This window comes from Ursus americanus, chromosome 21, assembly GCF_024610735.1.
Source record: "Ursus americanus isolate L20-20 chromosome 21, mUrsAme1.1.p, whole genome shotgun sequence".
Taxonomy (NCBI): Eukaryota; Metazoa; Chordata; class Mammalia; order Carnivora; family Ursidae; genus Ursus; species Ursus americanus.
In genome coordinates, this window is record NC_142147.1 from 10961615 (window position 1) to 10979069 (window position 17455).

A 17455-nucleotide genomic window follows, 5' to 3' on the forward strand; every position below is an offset into this window, starting at 1 on the left:
TCTTTGGTTGCTTTAATTTGAATGAGGCCCAATTTATATTTCCTTTTGTTGCTTATGCTGTGGTATCGTGTACTGTATACAAAACCATTGCCTAACCAAAGGTCCTGAAGATTGATTCCTATGTTTTCTTCTTACAGTTTTATAGTTTTACGTCTTAATATTTAGGTCCATGTTCTCTTTTGATTTATCTTTTCTGTATGGTATAAGGTAGGGATCCAGCTTCATTCTCTAGCATTTATATATCCAGTAGTCTTCCTCGATTCACATGTCTTAGCACTCTTGTTGGAAATAAATTGACCATAAATGTAAAAGTTTATTTCTGGACTCTCAGTTCTATTCCATTGATCTATATGTCTATCCTTATGCCAGTTCCACAGTGTCTGGATTACTGTAGCATTGTAGTAAGTTTTGAAATTAGGAAGTATGAGTCCTTCAACTTTCTTTTTTTGTTTTTGTTTTTGAAGGATTAAAAAAATTTTTTTATTGTTTTTGTTGTTTTTGTTTTTTAAGTAACCTCTGTCCCCAGTGTAGGGCTTGAACTCACAACCCTGAAATCAAGAGTCACATGCTCTGTGGACTGAGCCAGCCAGGTGCTCCAACAGATTTTTTTTTTTTTTTAATCCAGTGTAGTTAACATACAGCGTTATATTCATCTCAGCCTTTTTTTCCCCAGGATGTTTTGACTATTCTGTGGGCACCACTTTAGCAGTCTTACTGAGATAGGGTTTAATGCTTAGTTTTGTGGTTCTGGGACTTTGAAAAAATAACTGAGGTATAATTGACATATATTGGTTTCAGGTATATGACATAATGATTCAATATTTGTAAATATTGGGAAATGATCACCACAGAAAGTTCAGTTAACATCCATCACCATACATAATCACAAACTCTTTTCCTCTCGGGATGAGAACTTCTAAGATTTATCTCTTAGCGATTTTCAAATATGCACTACAGTATTATTAACTGTAGTCACCATGCTGTACATTACATCCCCGTGGCTTCTTCTATAATTGGAAGTTTGTATCTTTTTTTTTTTTTTTAATATTTATTTGAGAGAGAGAGAGCATGAGTGGGAGGGGGAGAGGGAGAGAGAACCCCAAGCAGACTCCATGCTGAGTGCAGAGCCCAATGCAGGGCTTGATCTCACAACCCTGAGATCATGACCTGAGCCAAAACCATGAGTTGGCCACTCAACCTACTGCGCTACCCAGGCACCCCAGAAGTTTGTGTCTTTTGACCCCCCCTTCACCCATTTTCCCCACTCACCTCCCCTTCCTCTGTCACCCACTAGTCTGTTTTCTGTATCTATGAGCTTGGTGGGGCTTTTTGTTTTTTTAGATTTCACATGTAAGTGAGATCGTGTGGTATTCATCTTTCTCTGTCTGACTTCACTCAGCCTAAAACCCTCAAGGTCCATGCATATTGTTGCAATGGCAAGATTTCATTCCTTTTTATGGTTGAATACTATCCCATTGTGTATACATACCATGTTGCCTTTATCTGTTTTTCCATTAATAGACACTTAGGTAGGGGCACCTGGCTGGCTCAGTCGGAAGAGTGAGCATTCAACTCTTGCTCTCAGGGTCATGGTTTCAAGCCCCACATTGGGTGTAGAGATTATTTGAATAAATAAATAAACTTAAAAAAATAGACACTTGGGTTGTTTCCATGTCTTGGCTATTGTAAATAATGCTGCAGTGGATGGGGGTGGGGGGCTGGAGAGGGGTGCAGATATCTTTTCAAGCTAGGGGTTTTGTTTTCTTCAGATAAAAACCCAGAAGAGGAATTGCTGGCTCATTTGGTATTTCTATTTTTAATTTTTGAGGAACCTCCATACTGTTTTCTATAGTGGCTGCACCAATTTACATTTCCATCGACAGTGCACAAGGGTTCCCTTTTCTCTGTTACTCTCAACACTTATTTCTTGTCTGTTTATAATAGCCATTCTAACAGGTCTGAGGTGAGTTTTAGGATCTTGAGTAGATCGGTTTCCCCCAAAAGTAAAAAGGTGTCAGAGCATTGGTTCCTATTCCTCAAACTTGCCAGAAAATGTCATTTGATGTATGCATTTTGGGATATTTCTTTTTTTGGTGTCCTGAACCAAAATACCTGTAGGGCAATTCTCCCCTTCTAAGATGCCAAATTCATAACCAAGAGGTTGCTGGTTAAACATGGAATTGGAAACTACAGCTGAAGGGAGGGATATACTGTAATGGTTAAGAGTTCCAGGCTTGGGGTGCCTGAGCGGCTCAGTCAGTTAAGTGTCTGCTTTACCTCGGGTCATGATCCCGGGGTTCTGGGATTGAGCCCCATGTTGGGCTCCCTGCTTAGCAGGGAGTGTGCTCCTCCCTCTTCCTCTGTGTGCTCTCTCTCTCTGTGTCTCTCAAATAAAATAAATAAATCTTAAAAAAAAAAAAAAAGAGTTTCATGCTTTAGGACCAGCCAGCTCTAAGTTTGAATCCTACCTCTGCCACTCAATGATTGTGTAACCAGGGCAAGATTTTGGACCCTATTCATCTGTACAGTGGAAAAACTCATCCCTTCTATATAGAGTGGTTGTGAAGGTAAAATGAAATAATAAGTGTAAACCCTCAACACCTCCTAGGACTAATTAAAGTAAATGGTACCTATTGGACTTATGGAATGTTTCCTTCGGAGTGTGAAGAACCACTGTTTGTCATAGCACAGGCTTTCTGGTGACTTGAATCATTGTGTCTGCAAATAGAGGACCTTTTTGGTTTAAAAGGCACTGGATAGGACTGGAGCCATTTTTACTCTAGAGTGGGATAGAGGGACATGGAGAGCATTGCCATCACCTGCCTCTGGACATTCTGTTGCCTGATGAAAATGGTAGGCCGGTGTTGCTAGATTTTGCTGTTGTTGATTTTTGTTATTTTAAATTGCAGAGGGTAGGGGCACCTGGCTGGCTCAGTCAGAAGAGCATGCAAGTCTTGATCTCAGGGCCATGAGTTCGAGCCCCACATGGGGCATAGAGATTACTTAAATAAAACTTTAAAAAATCATTAATTAAAATAAATTGCAGAGGGTAGTATTTGCTGAGCCAGCCTCTGACATAGATTTAGAGCCATTCTTTGCAATAACTTTTTCAGAGCCCATATATTCAGAAATCTCAGTTACCAAGAATACCACTAAGATTTAAGAAGTTGAACAGTCAAAATAGATGTCACAAAAACTCACACACTTAACACACAAGAGAATCCTACAGAAAATCTTTACTCAAAACCTGAGGGTCTAAACTAATAAAAGTTTATCAGCGTCTATTCATAATAGAAGCATCAAAAAAAAAAAGAAGAAGAAGAAAAGAAAGAAAGGAAGGAAGAAAGAAAGAAAAAGAAAAAGAAAGAAGGTTGTTAGGTAGAAAAATAGAGAAATGTCAGTCCAGTAGTGAGGAACAAGACATGAAAAAGATGGATGTAAGTTTAAAATAATAAAATTTCTAGAGGCCATTTTTCATAAGGACAAATAGATCAACGTACTTCTGAGGGCATTCGTTGATCATAATAGAGTACAATAATGCTGATAATGATAATGATGCTCTTTAGTCACCAAGTGTAAGTAATGTTCAAAGATTCAAGAAAACCTGAGTTTTCTTGGGGAGAAACATTCTGTAAAAAGTAGCTAAAGTTTTAGACAAGATATGGTATGTCTTATTCCCTAACATCTCTAAATGAGATGTTACTGGCCTTAAATTTGATTCAACAGGTTGAATTTGCAAACGAAAGCAGTATTCAAATACGAAGTAGTGTAGGGAGCTCAGGGGTGAACTGTTTCTGTGCATTCTTATCCTAGTATGTGGTTGTTATTAAGTATCCTTGAGGGGAATCAAAGCTGTAATTGTAACTTCTCTCTCAGCAGGGTTCCCTCCCAGCCCCTTCAATATCTGAGCTAAATAGACTTGTGTTGATCCACGCTGGAGGGCCTGCACCGGGAATATAAAGAATGAAATTACCTGGTAAACTAGCACTCTGTGTACCGCAGCCATTACCTTCTGGTCAGGCATAAACAAGCACAGTGACATTGCTCTATGCTTCTTTGTGGAGTCTGAAATTTCTGCCCACTGTAAGGTGACTGCTAAATACCACCCATTTGGAACGGTAAACAGTTTTGAACAAACATAAAGTAGACAGACTGAAGTCCTAGCATCCCATTATTTTGTCTATCTCTCATTCTCATATGGATTTTAAAACTTTAATTAGGCATTAAGCCAGCCCAGAGCCTGAAAGATACCCATAGAATTTTAGAGCTGGAAGGCTTTTAGAAAATTTGTCCAGCCTCTTCGTTTTACAGAAGGAAAAACCGAGGCCCTGGGACATGTTATGATTTAATGTAGGTCACAGTTAATTAGTGACAGAGCGAGAGGGAACCCAGGTGTCCCCACACCTTCGTTGGCCGGTGGTTTTCTAGTAGGCCACCTGCTCCTAGACCAGTGTCCCCCCTCCTTCCTCCCCCCCCCCCGTTTGTCTTTCTTTCCCTTCATAGCTGTGCAAATCAGAACGTGGGCCTGAACATCGGGAAGACTAGGTGTTAGCCCCAGCTCTCCGCCACTTGAGGTGCGCGCTCTCTCTCTCTCTCTCCATCAGGACTTGGGGCTGAGTCTCTCCTTAGCCTGGCGCCTTCTCCATGGCAGGTGCTTAGCACCTGGGCTGAATCGCTGCATCATCGCGGCGCCACTCTCCTTGCTCCCGATTTTACAGCACAGGCGTGTGTCACGGCGGTGTCAGAGCGTAAGGAGGACGCGGGTCCGAATCACGCCGTTTGTAAAGGGAGGGTCAGGACACCCTCTCGGTTCCCGGTTGGCCCCGGGCTGGAGAAGAGATGCCCAGCGCGTGAGTGACCTCGGCGCCGACCCCGCCACTGGTCAGCTCGCTGCCGGGGCGTGCCTGCCGGGCCTGACGTGGCGGCGGGGCCGCGCGGAGGGGAGAGGCCGTCGCGAGGGCGCGGCCTGACGTGGCGGCCGCGGCGGGGCGGCGAGGGGAGCCCGGGCTACTGCACTGCCCCGCGCTCCGGCCAGAGGGCGCCCGGCCCCAACACTTCCCCGCCCCGAGGCCGCCCGGGGCTCCAGGAGTAACCGCACCGGCGATTGGGTCGGCGGCGCGGCGGGGCCATGTTGGAGCGGGCCGACGACCCCGCCTCCCGCCGCCCTCCGCCCCGGGTCGGGCCGGGCCTCGAGGGAAGCGGAGCGGGGAGAGGGATCCTCCCTCCCGGGTCGCCCGACGCGGCAGGAGCGGCGGCGGGAGCGGCCGCGGTCACAGCCGCCCCTCCGAGCCCCGGCCAATCAGCGGCGCGGGCACAAATATGCAAATGGCGCGCCGGTGCTGCCGGAGTGCCGCTCGCAGGGGCTGGTGGGGTCGCGCTGGGGGAGTGAACTGGGCCAATCAGGCGGGTGCGTGGCGGCGCGGGGGAGGCGGTGCCCCTTCACTCCTCCCTCCTCTCCCTCCCGGCCCCGCGCTGACAGGGGGGCCTGGCCGCGCCGCCGGTAAGTGCCGCCGCCGCCGCCGCCCGCCGTTGCCACCCGCCGCCCCAGGCGTGGGGAGAAAGCCCGGGGGCACCGCGGGGCAGCGGCCGCTGCTCAACTGGTGGGGAGAGGCGGGGGCGGGTTCTGTCAGCCGGGTGGTCGCCTGAGGCCGCCCCCGCCCGGCCAGCCGCGCGTGTCAGTCTCGGTCGAGGCGGGGGGCGGCGGGGGCGCCTCAGTCATGGCGAAGCCCGAGAGCCAGCGAGCGGCGGTGAGTACGTGCTGCCGCCGCCGCTCGGCCGGGGGAGGGGGTGGTTCGGGGCAGGTCGGGCCGCGGCGCCGCCGCCGGAGGTGAGGGGCCCGCGCCCGGGGACGGCGGGGCGCGCGGGGAGGCCGGGGAGGGGGCGCTGCCCGCACGTGCGGCCCAGCCCGCCCGCGGCCCGCCCCGCGCCTGTCATGGCTGCGGGCTGCTGCCCCCGCCCCCCCGGCCCGCAGACCCTGGGGTCGGGACCCGGCCGCCGCGCCTGTTGCGCTAGGCGGAGGTGAGGGCAGGGTGGACAGGGCCCCGCTTCCCCGCCCCGCTCGAGGTCGGGGCCTCCCGGTCTGCCCGCTTCCCTCCCGAGGGTCGGGCTTCCCTCCATCCTGCAGCCTCTTCCCCCGCCCGCCTGCTTTCTCGCCTCCGTGACTCATGACAGGGCGTCCCGCGCGAGTGCTGGGTGTCCCCGAGCCCGGGACGCCCCCGGCGCTTTCCCGGGCCTTGCCTGCCAGGTTACGACCGCACTGCCTTTCCTGTGATCCTTCGCCCGGAGGGGCAGCCCCGAGGGCCTCTCCACGTCTGCAGAGGGGCCCGGACCCCGCGGCTCCTGCCGCTTTCTTGGGCTCTGGGTGTGGGACGTGATGGGTGGTTCCAGGGCTGTCTTCGCGGACATTCATCCCAAAGCCAAGCACGACCCGGAAAGCCTGGGTGTCTTATTGGCCTGTCGTCGCAGTCGCCAGCTCACAGTGGTTTCTGTTTGTTCCTTTTTTGGTTCTGTTTTGTCTTTTTTTTTTTTTAAGGAAAAATAAAACTTTTCGGAACAAAGTAGACAATTTCTCAAATTGTGATATTAACAGTGTTACACAGTTACTTTCCTGGGAGTCTGGGATTTGACACTACTGTGAGTTTTCTCCGTTATGTGAAATACTCATAACTACCTCAGGATTGCCCCGTATTAAATAAAGTTTGTTTTCATTAATAAAATCACTATCACAATTTTTAGTTTCTCAGTTTTGCATGCTGCTTTTCACCTTTTCCTTTTCTCTGATTTCAAACCCCAGTTCTACTTAACCGACTAGGATCTTGAACAGAAAAAAAGGCTTACCTTGTATAATGTTACGTTACCTGAACTGTGCATAATTGTACAGGTACTTTTTAAAAGAATGGCAAGGTCTGCAAACACTTAAATGTACAGAAGGTACTTACCCAGTCGGGGGTGGGGATTCCACATTGCGGAGGAAGGGAGGGAAGGAGAGAGAGAGAGAGAGAGTGTGTGTGTGTGTGTGTGTGTGTGTTTTGGTTTGTGGGGGGAGGGGGTTTCAGTGCAAAAGGATGAGCATAGTGTTTCTTCATTTCTGTTACATTTATAGAACTTAAGTGGGACTTTTTGCTGATAGCACAGAGCCTTCCATACCATAGATATTGGATAAATATTTGCTCTAAGCAAGTTAAACATGTATTCTGTATCATCTATGACTTTGTCTCTGCTTCTATTGCTTAGACACTTCACATTAAGTAGTTGTCGTGTACTACAATGTATTAGCAGCTTGGTGAGTTTCCTATAAACTACAGGTCATATAATATAGACATGAAATGCTCTGGGGGGAAAGAAGTACTTTCCTCCCAGATTTGACTGAGTGTCTGTCATTCTGGACAGTTTCAGGAGAGTGGGTGTTGTAAAGTTAAAAAACTAAAACCTTGTGATTGATTAACTAAGGGAAGGTTTTGTCCTAAGGACATAAGAAATAGCATTAGGAAGAAAAAATTGTGCTAGTGTAACTAGTAAAGCCTTCTTGACTTGGAAGGAGTTCTGATTGGAGAGAATCAGGACTTTGTCACTATACAAGCTGTATAGTAGTCAGGTTTCTTGACCTCTGTGAACCCAAATTTGCTTGAATTTTACAATTCTCTGACACTTGAGTATCCCATTAGATTTGTCCTCTGAAATATAAAAATTATGCCTGGGTTTAAGTATAAGAAAAGGCAGAGGTTTTGAAACAAATAGTGGTATAGTTAGTCTTACCTTAAAAGAATATTTTTAAAAGAGTAAGTTCAAGTGGGCAGGTATGGATAAAGAAAGCAGTGTTGTTTAAAAAAAAAACAACAACAAACTCATGACAAGGTAAGATTGATAAAATCCTAGAATTTTCAACGTGGAAGTATCTTTAGAGACTTTTAACTCCAAATTCCTTTTCTAATGTAACTGAATGCCTTCTATAAGGCATTAAATTAGACCTTGGCAGTTTACCTATGGAAACCAGATAGAACTGAAGGAAGGGCTTAATGTATACGTTTAGGAGGTAGGAACTGAGGAAACATTACAGACTTAGAAGAAAAATATGTTGAAGTTTCAATAGTAAAATAAAAAATTTGGTACATGTGAACATTTTAGATATTCTGAAGGGTTATATGTATTAATCACTTACGTAAATGTAGAAGAAGAAAAAGTCAACTAAATACTTTGACAGAGAAGACAAAAATGAAATCCTAGAGGGTTAAAGTATAAAGGAAAAATAAATATGACTGAAATAATAGATCTACTGGGGAAATTCCATCATCTATCAGTATAGTGAATACAGAACATTGGTAAGAATTTGGAAAGTTAAGGCATTTGGTTAGAGTGAAAATGAATTATGAAACTAATGTTGTCATACATGTTTGAAAAACTTTGAAGGCCAAAAATTGAAATCGGAAGAGATTTATGGACACTGAGGAGGTAGAATGTTTTTGTTGTAACCTTTTAAATGTTTTGTAGCTGTTGTGGACTTAAGATGATTAACCTGTCTTAACCATACAGATTTCTTACATGATAGAAGATGTAACTTTTTTACACTTACTTATTTGGGAATATAAGTTGCCACATTCCAGTTTTATAACTATCTTCTAACTGTGTTTCTGTTTACTTGTTTGGGCTTAACTTCCATCCATTCTACCCCCAAATTTTACGAGTCTGAATACTCAGGTCAAATTCCACCTTGCAAATAAGATCATCTCTTGTCATTGTAGCTCTTAGGGATTTCTCCTTCCCACGAAACCATGACATTATTATTTGTCTCACTTATTTGACATATCATGTACAACTTCCTGACCTGCCCTCTACTGTATTTTAATTTTGTAGGAACACCTTTTGCTCCTCCCTTTTAGAAACAGTTGGAAAGCCAATCAAGTGATAAGGGGAAAGTCAGAGAAGGGGAAGCGACTTTGAGCTATAATTCATCTCTGAACTCCAGGTCATTGACATCCATTCATTCATTAAACAGATTAATTTTTTAAGGGATTCCTTTATGTATTAATTTATTATATAACGATTTATTAAGTGATTCCTACCTTTGTAGAATTTATAGTCTAATAGTGGAAACAGGTAATGGGCAAGTAAATAACAAATGTAAAATTACAACTTGTAATGAATTCAATAAAAGAAGAGAACAGACTGCTGTGAAAAAAATGGGGAGGATTGTGTGGTCAGAAAGGCCTCTCTCAGGTGGTGATATTTAAGTCAAGACAAAGAATAAGAAGCTAGATAGGGAAAGAATTTCTTGGAAGAGAGAAGAATATGTATGAAGGCAAGAAAGAGCTTAATATGTTGGAAGAAATGAAAGAAGTTCAGGGTGGCAGGAGTATAATAATAGAGGAAAACCATGCAAGATGAGAGATAGGCAGAGAGCAGATCAGACAGGGCCTTGCAGGGCATGTTGAAGACCTGGGTTTTACTAAGGATGTTGCACTCAATCATTGAAGATTTTGAAGTAGAGGAGTACTATGGTTTTAGATTTTAAGAATGACACATTGGTTAAGAATGTATTAGAGAAAGGCAAGGATGAAAACAAAGACTACTACTACAGTTGTTGAGGTAAGATGATGGTGGGTGGCACTAGGGTAGCAATATCATCTGATTTGATATAGAGAGAGACAGAAGAGATGAGAGTGGCAGGGGCATTGACAACTTCATGACAGATTGTATGTTAAAGGAAGGGTGTCAAAGTGACCTCCAGGTTCCTGTCTTGACGACCTAGAAAGATGATGGTGAGATTTACTGAGATGAACATGAGGGGAAGGAAAGGTTTGGCAAGAAACTAAGTTTTGGACACCATTCCCAGACAAAAGCTTCAGAAGGTGGAAGGGGGGGGCTACCTTTATCTGACTGATAAGTGCCTCCGTGGGAATAGATTTAGCTATATATATGACATCATATTATGACACACTCATAATGTGTGTTTTGAGAAGAGCAAGCTTCATACTGTATTAGAATGAGTAACTGAAATGATCTTTTTTAACAATACAGTTCAGTTTTTGAAAGTTTATTTGTGAAAACTTTTTTTTTTTTTTTAAAGATTTTATTTATTTATTTGACAGAGGGAGACAGCCAGCGAGAGAGGGAACACAAGCAGGGGGAGCGGGAGAGGAAGAAGTCAGGCTTCCACTGGAGGAGCCTGATGTGGGGCTCGATCCCGGAACGCCGGGATCACGCCCTGAGCCGAAGGCAGACGCTTAACGACTGAGCCACCCAGGCGCCCCTGTGAAAATTTTCTTAATACAGATTATATTAGATAAGTTTTGAGAAAAAATCGGAATGTAGTATTACATGGGTTTTGATATTATTTGGGTGATGGTGCAGAATTCAAGTCTTGCAATCTTGATGTTCTCAAGAAAGTGGTGCTCTTTAAAGTTATTAGATTATAGGCAGCCTGATATATTTATCATTTTAAATGAGGCTTCTGGTGTTTATGGGTAAAAATTAGAAGTGCAGGCCATTAGGAGCTATTTTTTATCAAATAACTACAGGTCCTGATGTTTCATTATAATTTGTCATTATTAACTAAGCAAATAGTAAGTTTGGTTTTTTTTTTACTGTACTTTTTAAACTTTAACCAGTAGTATTAAGTATTGTTATTTCTATGAAGGGATACAGTTTGAAATCTGAAGGAAAAAAAAAAAAAGAATATTTTTCTTGTTCAGTGGTCATTTCAGTTTAGTTTACCTGACTAAGCAGCCAGAGTATAAAGTATATTAAATTTTATTCTATTGGAAATCAATGGCTGGGCTTCTGAAAGATAACCAGTAATATATCTTATTCTTTTATAAGAGGAAGAAAAAATGGTTAGGATAATGATTAGGTTTCATATATTTTACATAAAGTTTGTTTTAGCTTAAAATTTTGTGCTTTATTACACATTACCAAGTAAATTTAAAGTTAACTTTTTTTCATGGAATTAGCTGGAATTCAGTGCATTTTTTTCAGTTATGTTCTCTTTTGCAGTGCTTATCTTTAAAATGGCAATTAAATAATTATTCATTAAAATTTTTTCTTCAATCAAGGAACTGGACAGCTTTCCCTAAAACAAATCTAGGAATACAAGATTCTACATTCGGTACACTTGTTTAGTCTGTTTGATAGATGAAGAAACTGAGCTACAGAGAAACTGAGTTGTCTGAGCTTTCTAATATTAGGGAATTTTTTTTTTCAGAGGTTGCAAAATTTAGTGAATTCACTGCATATCCAAACATAAGAATACACTTAGTTCTGATTTGGAGAACATGTGTTCAGATCAGTAGAATATAAAGTTTACTTAAGTCTTTTCAGAGACCGTCCTATATTTCTTACCAATGTTGTTTTGAATGACATGTACTCTAAATGGTGACTTATAAATATTTACTTATGATTCATCTTGTTTCAATAAGGCTTTTAATTTTTTTGATAAGTTATAAGTGACATTCAGAAAAGTATGTAAGTTTATAGCTCTATAATTTATTACAAAGTAAATATCTCTGTAACCACTACCTAGGTCAAGGAATAGAATGTTATTGGCAACCCCCAAGCTCCTCTTATACTCCCTTCCAATCATCATTCCCTTTCAGCCTCCCGGAGGTAACCACCATGCTGACTTCTAAAACCATAGAGTAGTTTTGGCTGTTTTTGAACTTTACGTAAGTGAAATCATATAGTATGTGTTCTTTTGCATAACATTATGTCTGAGACTAATCTGTGTTTTTCTTTTTCTTTTAAAATATTTTATTTGAGAGAGAGAGAGATTGAGAGAATGAGTGGGAGAGGGGCAGAGGGAGAAGCAGACTCCCTGCGGAGCAGGGAGCCCCATGCGGAACTCGATCCCAGGACCCTGGGATCATGACGAAGGCAGACACTTAACCCACGGAGCCACCCGGATGCCCAATCTTTGTTTTTCCACGTAGAAGTAGTTTGGTCATTCTCATTGCTGTCGATTCTAACGTAGGATGAACATATTTTCAGTTTGGAATTGTTACGAATAATACTGATGAACATTTCTGTATGTGACTTTTGGTGTGCACGCATTTCTGTGGCATATGTATTTCTAGAAGTAGAAAAGTTGGGTCATGGGTATGCGTATATTCTTCACCAATAATGCTGTATCATTTTCCAGATTTGTTCTTCCAGTTTATACTTCTTTTAGCAGTGTGTGAAATTACCAGTTGCTTTATATTCAGTTATGTGGTTTGATTAAAATACCACTATACAGTATTTGAAAAATCTTGTATTCTCTTTTAAAAATCTCTAAAGATGAATATTTGGTGATGGGTAGCTATTTCTACCTAAATGAGACAGACATAAATGAGTACCTGTGTTGTGCCTGTTGGATTATAGCATATTCAAACAAAGCATAGTTTTTTGTTTTCAAAGTTATAATCAAATAAGTTACCATCTTTCCTCGATCCTTAAAAATATTTGGTTTTAACATACAGGGACTAGTACAGCATTGTAGGGGATATGGTTTGGAAAGAATGAAAAAATAGCATATATCTATAACTTAATTAAAGAAATCTTGAAGGAGATAGGAGAAAACTTTCAGCCAAAGTGAATTTGGTAACTATTAGGTGAAATGTACATGGTACTTTGAAATAAGGCCCTGGGGAAGAGGAGGGAAAGCGTTATAAAGATGTATATTATTCCTGAGATGAATAGTGTTATGTCAAAGATGACCAAAGCTCCCACCACTACTAATAGGGATATGCATCATTATGTATATGGGGACCCAAGCTATTGCTTTCTTGGTGTGCTTTTGGTCAGAGACTTCAAGGAAGGCAATGAAATGCTATATGGTTTCATTAAAGTAGGGGGAAATTGAGTTTTATATCTTTATTTTATTCTAGTAGTAAGAAAAAATGTTTTTAATAATTTATAGTATTCTAAGAAAAATGGAATTGAGTTTCTCTAGGATTTGAATGTGAAATCACATCTTAGAAGATATGTTGAGGAAGATGTGTCAACATTTGACTGAATCTGAAATGCTAAGTAAATGGATTTGATAGAAATGAAGTCACTGCATAGAATCTCATGTCTATTAAACTACTTTAAATGAATCAGAAAGGCAAGGAAAGCTATAAGAAAGAAAATCCAAGATAATGTAGTGTCATAGAAGCTGAGAGAATTTCCAGAAGCCAGAGGGGTTACTTGAACTGAGTTCAGGAAACATTTAAACAGCTTTTGTTATAGGCCAAGCAGGCTGGTAACTGGTACCACAGATCAATAAGTCATGGGCCGTGTTCTTTAAGCATTCAGTGCCTAAATAGTATATGATAGATGGAGATGCATGGATGATTGGAGGCTTCATATAGAAGATGGCATTTTTGAGTTTAGCCTCTGTCACTTTTGTTAGTGGTGGCAAGTGTTTCTTAGTGGTGAAAGATAGGGATTGAGAAAACATTTGGATTTGCTTAGGGCTTTATTAGTCACCCTTGAAAGTGTAGTTGCAGTAATTTTATGGGGGCAGAAAGTAAAATACAAGAGGTTAACAGGCAGGTGGGTATTTGGAAAATGGAGGCAGTTGATCACTTATTCTCAATATTTGTCACTGAATGGAAGGATAGACAAAATTTTGTGTGTACATTTTTGTTAAGGTAGGAGAAACCTACCACCTAAAGTTAGAAGGGAAGCAGGTAATTGCAAGGGGATGATTAAAGATCCTAGACAGAGTTGGAATGTATGTGGGTGTAAGTTACTTAAAAGCTAGGTGGAATGGTATTAAGAGGTGAAAGGTTTATCTTTGGAATAAAGTTATGCTTCCCCTTCTGAGAACAGCTAGAAGAAAAAGGATAGAAGCAAAAAGAGATACATGCTTCTGAAAAGATGACTGGTGAGTTTCAACTGGGAGATTAAGTAAGAGGCAGAGTTGTCCTTGGGTGAGATTAGGGAAGTTAGGATTGAAGGCTTGAGGAGATAGCCTAGAAGCATAGGAAAATGAATTTAAACACTTTCTAAGCAAAAACAAGGATCACATTAAAGGTACAGGTTGGTATTAACCTTGTATGAATACTGTGCCAGGCATATAACAAATATTATAAATATGCAGAAATGTTAATTGAATTGGACTGAGGTCTGGAGGTCACATTACTTTGGTGTTGTTAATAGAGTATGGTGGGTTGAGTGAATTGAAAATGGTCACAAGGATATTGAAGCATTAGAGATTATTATTAGCAAAAGAATCAGAGGTCTGGAGAAGCTTAATAGTCATGGGAGAGTAGGAATGACTCTTGGGAAATCAGAAAGAAGATGACAGGTATAAGAGGAAAATCTGCATTTATTAAGTGCTTCCTATATTTTAGGAGCTTTGAATGTATTTCTATACTGAGTGTATTTCTAAACTGTTCAACAACCATGAGAATTAGGTGGTAATAATCAACCTGGGTTTCAATTTTTAGTGTATTTCAAACTTTGGAAAATTGTTCATTTAAATCAATTTCCTGTTTTTAATATTAATTGAAACTTATTTGGCTTTATCATATATATATTTATACTTAATTTGGTTAGGGGTATGATTGATGTTCAGGACTACTTCAAGTAGACAGCTTGACCTGACTCATTAGCAGCTAGGAAACTTACCGTCTATTTTCAGTATCAGCTCAAAATTAGTTATCCTCAATCATGTTTTACCAAAAGTAGAGATGAGATTATGTTTTAAAGATTTCCCTTTCTGTGAGGTGCAAAGCAAGACTAAATTAAGTGTGAATGCCAACAAAGTAAGTAATTGAATTTAGTAAATCGCTATCTGCAGAGGGAGATGTTAATATAAACATTAAATGAGTGCTGTTTACATTACTGGTTTTCAGGTCTTTTAAATAAAGGAATCCTTTTTTTCCCCCCTTTTTTAAGTTTCTATGTTTAAGTAATCTCTACACCCAATGTGGGGCTCAGACTTATAACCCTGAGATCAAGACTTGCATGCTCTACCAACTGAACTAGCTAGGCACCCCCTGAATCCTTTGTTTTTTGAAAATTCTACTCAAATGTTCAATCTGTAAAATATATAAAAGCTGAATATTCAGGGTGAAATCTTTTATTGGTGAGAAAATGGGCAAAGGTGCAGTCTAAAGCCCTCTTTCAGTGGCTGACGATTATCCAGTGCTCCAGGGAGCACGGATTGAAAACTTTACACAGTGCTTTATGTGGATTATTTTACAGTAGTACTATGAGATCAGTACTGTTACAGTCCCCATTTTACAGGTGAAGAAACTGAGCTTCAAATGATTAAGTGATTTGCCTAAGATTACATAGCTAGTAAGTGTTAAAGCCAGGATTCCAGTCTTTTACTGGTCTTATTTTCAGAGCCCATACTTTTAAGTACTACGCTATACAGGGCCCTTTGTAGAATCACTTCTCAATGAAAGTAGGATTTGGGGGGAGATAACTGGGAATTAAACTTCAAATTGGATCACGGAAGCATTTTTTTGTGGTAAAATATACATAACATACATTATTTTAGTTTTTTTTAAGATTTTATTTATTTGAGAGAGTGAGTGAGAGAGAGAGAGAGCACAAGCGGGGAAGGAGGGGGCAGAGGGAGAAGCTGACTTCTCACTGAGCAGGGAGCCAGATTCGGGGCTCAATCCCAGGACCCTGGGATCATGACCTGAGTAGATTAACCGGCAGCCACCCAGGCGCCCCTATTTTAACTATTTTTAAGTGGACAGTTCAGTGGGAGCTTTTCTTAAAGTCATCAAAATGGTAGATTATTGCTTAAAAGAATGCTTTTGAATCTCAGCTTTTGGAGTAACTATTAAGGATCAAGGAATTTTGATTTGTTTTATGTTATGACATTATTGTATTTTTAAAAATATTTTATTTATTTATTTGATAGTGAGACAGAGAGCAGAAGAGACTCCCCGCTGAGCAGGGAGCTCGACGTGGGGCTCGATCCCAGGACCCTGGGATCATGACCTTAGTGGAAGGCAGACACTTAACTGACTGAGCCACCCAGGTGCCCCAGACATTATTGAGTTCTTGAGAGCATTTGAGTATTTACTATGTGCCAAGAATTGTACTAGTAGATACTAGGGATACAGAGATGAATAAGAACCAATGTCCGTACTCATCTTTAATAGGGAAGATAGATTTAGTAAATTTGATCTACTAAAGTAGACAATGTAGGTGTACTACTAGACCAAGAATGATAATATGGTGTATAAGGTGTGAGACACAAAAAAATGAGTGCCTACCAGTTTGAGGAGTGTGTATGTGTACACGTACATGTCCATGCAGGCTACCTAGAGATAGTATTATTTGAGTTTAATCTCAAAGACATTACTTTATCACACAGAGGAAGCTGGGAGGTGGGGGGCAGTGTTGTAGGCATAGAGAACTTATTGTACATATTAATGGAGATGTGAGAGTGTGTGAATTCAGGCACTATTTCAGCATGGTTGAGCATGGATTACCTACGGGAGACTAGAAGCAAAAAAGGGTGGAGGGGCATTGATATCTTTAGGAAGGGAATAAAATGAGCAAGAATATATGTTGGGAGGACAAAGACAGATTTAGGCATATGATGACACCATTGATTTGTATAAACATTTTAAAAATGAGTTGGAAACTAAGTACAATTAGATCAAACAGGCTTGGGTCTTAGTAATTTTTGAGCAAGTTAACATAGAATCTTGATCTATATTCCTAGTTCTGTGGGTCAGTGAGAGGAAAATACATATTTATTGAGCATTTACTGTGCTTTGGGACTTTGATTGTGATTCTTCCAAACTCTTCAATAACCTTGCCAACAGACCATTATCTGAGGAAAGCAGACTGAGAGTTTCCAAGAACTGCTCAAGGTTACAAGGTTTAGAGAGATGGTAGAAACCTGTGGTCCTTCAGCTACGCAGTTACTAATTTACATTTGCCAGATATTTTTCTAATTGACTAGTGAATCTGTTTTATTGTTAAACAGTTGAAGTTGTGTATATTGCAGTGAGATTAATCCAAAACATACCGATGATACATAGAGCAGAGTTAAGGATGGGATTTAATAAAATAATATAGAGATTGGAATATGTGACATTAAAGTCTTTCATCATGTGGGCTTCTGTAATGATTTTGTGTATTGTACATTAATAGACCGACCTAAGGATTTAATTGTTAGTTAGCTGTTGGGAATAATTTAGAAGGATGTCTGTCTGGATAACTATTGCAAATTGGTTTATATTTCTGTTGGGTTCTAATTTTTGCTAGTACTCATGTTGAATGTTAAGGTCATATTAGCCTGAAACATTTAAAAATGAGGATATTCCTACTATAAATACAGTGACTATCTTTCACATACTTTTTAAAAAGAATTTTAGATATAGAATATTATGGTTGATGTCTTCAAGAGGAGAAAAATCATGGTCTTTTTTAAATTAAAAAGTATCTTAAAAATTTAATATCAGATAAGTTTTTATTTTATAGTGTGGGACCCACTACTTTATGTTTTCCTTGCATTTAT

At 40.9% G+C, this 17455-nt stretch overlaps 1 protein-coding gene across 9 annotated transcripts in view; it reads left to right on the forward strand.

The window, feature by feature from the left end:
* The window catches only part of CHD9 (chromodomain helicase DNA binding protein 9), a 213222-nt gene that overhangs the window by 44960 nt on the left and 150807 nt on the right, over nucleotides 1–17455 (forward strand). For 4 of the 9 annotated variants that reach the window (XM_045806779.2, XM_087870422.1, XM_087870421.1 and 1 more), the window contains exon 1: nucleotides 5359–5500. The exons of 4 other annotated variants lie outside the window; for them this stretch is intronic. The gene's annotated coding sequence lies outside the window, so the exon portion shown is untranslated. One more of the 9 variants, XM_045806782.2, reaches the window with a different exon arrangement.